We start from the raw sequence: 8,348 nt of genomic DNA, 5'->3' as shown, positions 1-8,348 counted from the left end.
CTGGCCTTGCTTCTTGCAACCTCTTTCCCAATTCACCCTCAACTGTTACCTGTTCTCCAAACAATATATTTTTCTCATCTTCAGTGCTGTCTTTATGCTGTTTTTTCGAGAATATTCTTGCCTTTGTCTTTGCCTGATTGCCTAACAGTTCCTTCAGTTTTGCCTGCATGTCAGGATTTCAGGTCTCTAGCTCTTAGATATGTATCCCCCCCTCAGGACACCATAAGTAATTGGTACTTCTAGAACCACTGCTAGTATTAATGAAACTAAGATGAGTATTAGTTAGAATATGACAGTTGCTAGGAGCTTAACCAAGATAGAAGTATATCTCTTTCTCATTATTAGACTGGAGGTTGGGGGCTAGGCAGCAGGACATGTCTGTCCTCAGGGTGGTAGCCTCGTTGGCCTGGTCCCAGTTGGCTCACCACCACATCTGACGTTCCAGCCATCCAGCCAGCGTGGTGGTTACTATAGACTGAATCTTTGTTCCCCTCCCCCCCAACCCATCTTTGTATGTTGAAACCCCAATCCACAACGTGGTGGGATTCGAAGATGGGGCCTTTGGGAGCTAATTAGTTCATGAAAGTAGATCCTTCATGATGGGATTAGTGCCTTTATAAGAAGAGATATCTCATGTTTTTCTCCCCAACTCCCCCTTCCTACTCTCTCCTATCCCTTCTCATCCTGCCATGTAAAGATACAATGAGAACATGGTTGCAGTTTGTAAATCAGGAAGACGGCCTTCACTAAGAACCCAGCTATGCTGGACTCCTGATCTCATACTTTCAGGCTCCAGAGCTGTGAGAAATAAAGGTTTGCTGTTAACCCACCCAGCCCTTGGCATTCTCTTACGGCAGCCAGAGTTAACCTAAGACAGTGTATGAAGGAAAGAGAGCAAGCGCCTTCTCCCCCTGGCTCTACAGTGTCACCTGGAGGCAAGTAGATAATTAGAGCAGAGAGGAGAAGACACATAGGACAAGCTGCCAATATTCATAGAGTACCGTGCTGTCAATGCCTTTTCTCATTTGACCCTTTTCACCACCTTATAAGGGTAAGTACTGTTGTTATCCTCCCTCCTATTTTTAAGCAAATGATGTTTTATCAGCAAGCTGACTTTGCAAATCTGAGAAATAACGTGAAGGGCCAGTCAGCCTGGCACACCTGTGTTAGCGGTTCTTTCTCAGAAGAGTTTTCGTGAGATGGGCACATGACTTTGATGCTTGTTAACAAACGCAACAAGGAATTCCAGCACTTTCTGTTCTTGTGTGGCTATAATTTAAAGTTCAGTTTTAGTAAAGTAAGTTTATATGTGCAGGTAGTTAAAAGAGTCAAAATGTTCTGCATGGTTTGATATAAGAGATGGTTGTTACGTTCCCTATTCCCTACTCTTTCCCCAAACCTACACAGTGCAGTTTCCCATGGTTCAGAGACAACCACTGTCAACGCTTCAGCTGACTTTTTTTTTGTGATTCACCTCCATATCTCTCAAAAACATGCTTATGTTGCTACTTTGTGATTTCTCAGTTTCAGGCATCATTTACTGGCTTTCTTCCATGGGAAGATGAGGATTTAGCTGACATCAACCCACCACCCCACGTGCAACACACACACACACTTTCTCCCTGTTCTGCCCTCTTCCCAATATAGCTGCAACTTAATTTTAGCCAGGTCAGCATTTTCACAACTGTGTCATCTCACACACTAGATTTTTTACTTTCCTGCACAATTTTTAATTTCCCGTGGAGTCATTTTCTCGTTTTGTTTTTTTTTTTTTTTTTTAAGCTTGCTTAATTTTCTGTGTACTTAGCTCTAATCCAACCTCAAACCTGTCTGGCAGTTGCATAAATCTTCTCTGAGAAATTTCAAATACATGTGGGATTCTATCAATGCTTTCGTTTTTCTGTCAGTGCTTTCATTTTGAAGCAATCTCTCTGGGGGCCTTCTGACCGGCTCTGACCTGGACAGGTGGCCTCTGAGCCTGGTACACAGCTGTCATCCCAGGATGCTTCACCGTCATCCTGGGCCTTCTTATGCCTGTTAGGTTAAAGCTCCTTAATTCTGGGTCCTGTGCTTTCCTCTTTCTTAATGTTTCCTTTGGCGGTGTGGGAAAGAGGACATGGGAGGTTTTTGTTTGTTTTAACCATATGCACAGATGTTTGATTTGCCATCTTTCACAGAAATTCGTAGCCTCTTGTCAGAGATGAATCAATTGCAATTCAGGAATATTAAGCAACTTGGAAGTTATCCAGTCAGTGTAGGAAGCTATTCCCCCTGTCAGAGCACCCTTCATACTGTGTTTTCTTATCTATTTTTCCTTCTGATCCATGGGATCCCTTAAGGAAAGAACTGAATCTGTCTTGTTCTTTTATGCATCTCATGTGGCAGGTCCATCCTAGGCACTCAGCTAGTGTTTCTGAAGTGAGTTTGTGAGGTCTGGTTTTGGAGAACATTGTTTATTCCACCCCAGCACTATGCATTTTGATTCTAATATCTGAAACCCAAATTATCTGTGCTTGATGTAATTAATTTTCACCCCCACCGCTTGAGTCTGTTCTCATCTTAGGAGAAAGATGGATGTCTTGTCTGCACCGGAAAGAACTCAAGAATTTCCAGGGGAAAGTCTTGCTCCTGCCTTGCTCCTGAATCACACAACCCTCTTCCAGAGTTTATTTGTGTGAGATATACAATAGCATAACGACAAATTATTTTTTTCCTGAGAGAACAACAATTACTCAACTGAAAGCAATGCTGTATTTATGACATTTTTTCCCCTTGTTTTTAGGATACCTCATGGAAACTTGATAAAACAAAGGATTTATTTTTGTTAGGTTAAATCTGTGTATCAGGCCCCATGTATTTGCTACCCATTAAGTCTGACCATCTCAACTAGGGGAAAAAAAACACTTTGATTAATAAAAACAACCTGAAACAGATCCCTTGAGCCCGGTAACTGTGTATTATGTTAAAACGTAATGTAACAAACAGGGCCCAGGCGCCCTCCCCAGAACCCACACCTACCACAGCTAAAAATAGCCCTTGGTCTTTCCCTGAAGCTCAAAAACAGGAACAGCAAAACTTGTTTGCCTTATTATGTGTTCTGCACAGGGATCCAAGCCCTTTCTCGTCCTGGCTCTTAACACGTGTGAGCAAATTTTAAATCGGCTGGTTGCAAATCGGAAGGCCAACAATAGGAAGTGAATTTTGCACAAACATGGCTTCCCGGGTCCTTAGACAATGCCCTGCTCACCCTGGGTTCCTGGATGAGAATAATAACCAGAGGCACCGGCTAGCGGAGGCCACTCTGAACACTGGCCAGGCTCTGTGGGCAGGGGGACAGGCACTCACATGTATTAACCCTTTTAATCCTTACCATCCATGAGGGTGAGTCCTGTTACTACCCCCATTTTATAAAGAAAAGAGTCAAGGCCTTAGGTGACAAAGGAACTTGCTACTCACCCAACTTGATAGAGGAGTGGTATCCACACCCAGCTGGGTTTGACTATTGAGGTCAAACCAAAAGCCCTCACCTGAACTCCCATAACGCCATGGCCACTTCGAAGTAGGGGAGGATGAAGGAATATCTTTCCTACCCCAACTAACCATAACTGCTATTGACCCATGAAGATAAAGGTAGAAACTATATTGTCTTGGAATCAGGTAGGACTATGAAAATTGTCTATCCTTGAATATCTTTCCTTCTGTAGCAGATCTGACTAGCGCCCACCAACTCCATGAGAAAATCACAGGCTTAGGAATTAGCTAGGCTTGGCTTCACCTCTTAGTTCTCCTATACATTAATTCTGTGATGTTGGACAACACCGATACTGATGACAACAAATAGATGACTGTACTCCATGTGCCAGGCACCGGCTAAACTCTTCTCCATGCATTAAGTGTGTGCTAAGTCACTTTAGTCGTGTCCAACTTTTTGCAGCGCTACAAACCCTAGCCTGCCAGGCTCCTGTCCATCATATTCTCTAGGTGAGAATACTGGAGTGGGTTGCCATGCCCTCCTCCAGGGGATCTTCCTGACCCAGGGATCAAACCTGTGTCTCTTACGCCTCCTGCATCTCAGTGCAATATCTTTTCATTACTCATGACAACCTCTGAAGCATGTCATTGCCCTCATTTTGCAGTTTAAGACCCTGAGACTTGAGGAGATAACGTAAGGGGGTCAAGTTAGTATGGTAGTCAAAAGCATAAACTATGAAATTAAACATCCTTGGTTCAGTTCCTGCTTCCTACTGTGTGACTTTGGGCCAGTTACGTAACCTCTCTGAACCTGTTTTTCCATAAATAAATAGGCATACATAATGATATATACCACATAGCATTATGAGAATGAGAAAACCTTTTGTAATGGGTGCTAAATAATAGTTCCTTGAAACTTTTCCCGTTTCTAGAAGAGCCCAGTCCTTCTCCGTTTCTAGAAGAGCCCAGTCCTTCTAAGTTCTAATTATTTGAAAAGCCTCTTTTTTTTTTAAACATCCAAAAAATACTATTGGACTTCTGTCCAGTGGTTAAGAGTCCACCTGCCAATGCAGGGGACACAGGTTCAATGCTTGGTTGGTTCGGGAAGATTCCACATGCTTTGGGGCAACTAAGCCCAACGCACAGCAACTACTGAGTTCATGCTCTGGAGCCTATGCTCCGCAACAAGAGAAGTCACCGCAATGAGAAACCCATGCACTGCAACTAGAGAGTAGCCCCTGCTCTATGCAATCAGAGAATGCCTTCAAACAGCAGCAAAGACCCAGTGCAGTCAAAAATAACTTAATCAATTCAAAAAACTGAAAAGCAAAAAAAATACCATTTTCCTACTATTATTAATACATTGAGAATCTAAGTTTGATGCAGGGACACCAGGAAAACAATAAACTGAATTTAAAAAAAAAATCTGAAACATTGTAAAAGTTGAGAATATTTTTCTTGCATATTGTTTTTCTTACAAAATGATAATGTTATCATACCATTGTGCCATTATTTATACTGTCATAAATGGCAACCCACTCCAGTATTCTTGCCTGGAAAATCCCATGGATGGAGGAACATGGTAGGCTACAGTCCATGGGGTTGCAAAAAGTCAGATGCGACTGAGCAACTTCACTTTACATGCACTGATTTTAATTATATTATAAGTAGTATATTTTCTTATTGCAGTAAATATTCTATATATCTTTTATTGCAATAAATATTCTATATATCTTTTATTGAGGTAAAATTGACATACAACATTATATTATTTTCAAATGTACAACATAATGATTCTGTATTTGTATATATTGTGGGATGACCACCAAAATAATGTCTGTTAACATCTGTCACTATACATAGTTAGAGTTACTTTTTCCTTGTAGTGAGTACTTCTATAATATGCTTTCTTAACTGCTTTCAAATATGTAATATGCTATTATTAACTAGAGTCACCATGCTGTACATTATATCCCCATGACATTTATATTATAATTGGAAGTTGTACCATTTGACTCACATTTCACCAACCCCTGACCCCCACCTCTGGCAACCACCAGTCTCTTCTCTGTTACCTATGAGCTTGCATTTTTATTTTTTATTTTTAGATTCCACAGGTAAGAAAGATCATACAGTATTTATCTGTCTGACTTATTTCACTTAACATAATGCCCTCAAAGTCCATCCATGTTGTCGCAAATGGCAAGATTTTATTCTCTTTTATGACTGAATAAATACATATATCCCATTTTCCTTATCCATTCTTTTGTCAACGGACAACTTAGAATATCATGGCTATTCTAAATAATTCTGCAATAAACATGGGGTGCACATATCTTTTTAAGCTACTGTTTTCCTTTTCTTTGGATAAATACCCAGAAGTGGATTTACTGTATAGAAGTTCTGTTTTTAATATTTTGAGGAAACCCCATGCCATTTGCCATAGAGGCTGCCCCAATTTACATTCCCACTAACAGTGTACAGGGGTTCCCTTTTCTCCACATCCTCACAGACCCTTGTTATTCCTTATCTTTTTGATGATAGCTGTTCTAACAACTGTGAGGCAATATTTCATTGTGGTTTGTATTTGCTGATGATTACTAGTGTTGAACGCCTTTTCACATACCTGTTGACCATTTGTATGTCTTTGGAAAAATGTCTGTTGAGATCCTCTGCCCATTTTTATTTGGATTGTTTGTGTTTTTTTGCTAATATGATTTGCATTTTTTTTCTCCCATTCAGTAGGTGTCCTCTGCATTTTGTTTCTGGTTTCCTTTGACATGCAGAAACTTTTCAGTTTTATGTGTCCGGCTTGTTTATTTTTGCTTTTAATGCCTTTGCTTTTGGTGTCAGATCCAAAAAAATCATTGCCAAGACCAGTGTCAAAGGGCTTACCTACTTTATCTTTTTTCAGGAAGTTTTTGGTTTCTGGTCTTACATTCCAATCTTTAATCCATTTTGTGTTATTGTTGTGTGTGGTGTGAGATAGTGGTCTGGTTTCATCCTCTTGCATATTGCTGCCCAGTTTTCCGAGTACTGTTTATTGAGGAAATTGTCCTTTCCCTATTCTATATTTTTAGCTCCTTTGTTGTAAATTAACTGACCATTTATGCGTGGATTTATTTCTGGGCTCTCTTTCATTGATCTATATGTCTGTTTTTACAGCAACACCATACTTTTTTGATTACTAGAGCTGTGTAATGCAGTGTGAAATCAAGGAGCATGATGCCTCTAGTTTTGTCCTTCTTTCTCAAGATGGCTTTGGCTATTTGGGATCTTTTGTGGTACCATGCAAATTTTAGAACTGTTTACTCTGTTGATCTGGAAAATGTCATTGGAATTTTGATAGGGATTGCATTGAATTGTAGATTGTTTTGGGTAGTATGGACATTTTACAACAGTAATTCTTTCAATCCATGAGCATGGAATATCTTTTCATTTATTTGTGTCTTTTTCAATTTCAAAATGTCTTATATATAGTTATTAGTGTTTAAGTGTTTCACGTCCTTGTTTAAATTTATGCTTAGATATTGTTATTCTTTTTGATGCAATTATAAATGAAATAGTTTTCTTAATTTCTCTTTCTGTTAGTTCCTTAGTGGTATACAGAAATGCAAAAAATTTCTGTATGTGGATTTTATTAGTTTTAACAATTTTTTGGTGGAATCTTTATGGTTTTCTACATATAATATCATGTTATCTACAAATAGTAACAGTTTTACTTCTTCCTTTCCAATATGACTGCCTTTTATTTCTTTTCCTTAAAAATTGCTCTGGCTAGGACTTCCAGTACTATGTTGAATAAAAGTTATGGGAGTGGGCATCCTTATCTTGTTCCTGATCTCAGAGGAAAAACTTTCAGCTTTTCACTGTTGAGTATGATGTTAGCTGTTAGCTGTGGGCTTGTCATATATGGTCTCTATTATGTTGAAGTATATTCCCTCTATACCCACTTTGTTGAGAGTTTTTAATCATGAATGAATGGTGAGTTTTGTCAAATGCTTTTTTTGCATCTATTGAGATAATCAAATGTTTCTTCATGCTTCATTTTGCTAATGAAATGTGGTATTGTTTCTTAATGTGGTATATTAAGTAGATTAATTAATGTATTTGAACCACATTAGCATTCCTAGAATAAACCCCTTTTAATCATGGTTATGACCTTTTCAATGTACTGTTGAATTTGTTTTGCTAATATTTTTTGAGGATTTTTGTATTTATGTTCATTGGGAATATTGGCCTGTAATTTTCTTTTCTTGTGTCCTTAACTGGCTTGGTATCAGGGTAACACTGGCCTCATGAAATGAGTTTGGAAATGTTCCCTGGTCCTCTATTTTTTGCAAGAGTTTTAGGATTGGTACTCTTTGAATATTTGGTAGGATTCACCAGTAAAGTTGTCTAGTCCTGGACTTTTATTTACTGCTCTTGGTTGCTCAGTCATGTCCGACTCTTTGCAACCCCATGGACTGTAGCCCACCAGGCTCCTCTGTCCATGGGATTCTCCAGCAAGAATACTGGAGTGGGTTGCCATTTCCTTCTCCAGGGAATCTTTCCAACCCACGGATCAAATCCAGGCCTCCTGCATTTGCTTGTTGAGAGGTTTTAAATGACTCCTTTGCAGGCCTTTTCATATTTTGTCTGAAAATTTTTCTCTTGGCTGTTCATGCTACCCTCTCATAGTCCATCTAGCTACAGGTGCAGATTCTGCACTTTGGAATGTAAAACACGTAGTTTATAACTCATTCATTCAACTAGCATGCTTTTGAGTATCAGGTACTCTTCTAGGTTAGTGAACAGGAAAAGGTGTAGATTACAGTGTATGTGTGACAGGTGTGGGGAGAGGGAAGTAGACAGGCAATAAATAAATGTTATAAATA

This window comes from Odocoileus virginianus, chromosome 5 (genome assembly GCF_023699985.2).
Source record: "Odocoileus virginianus isolate 20LAN1187 ecotype Illinois chromosome 5, Ovbor_1.2, whole genome shotgun sequence".
NCBI classification, from domain to species: Eukaryota; Metazoa; Chordata; class Mammalia; order Artiodactyla; family Cervidae; genus Odocoileus; species Odocoileus virginianus.
The sequence above is the reverse complement of the archived record's forward strand: the minus strand, read 5'-3'. Positions refer to the sequence as shown.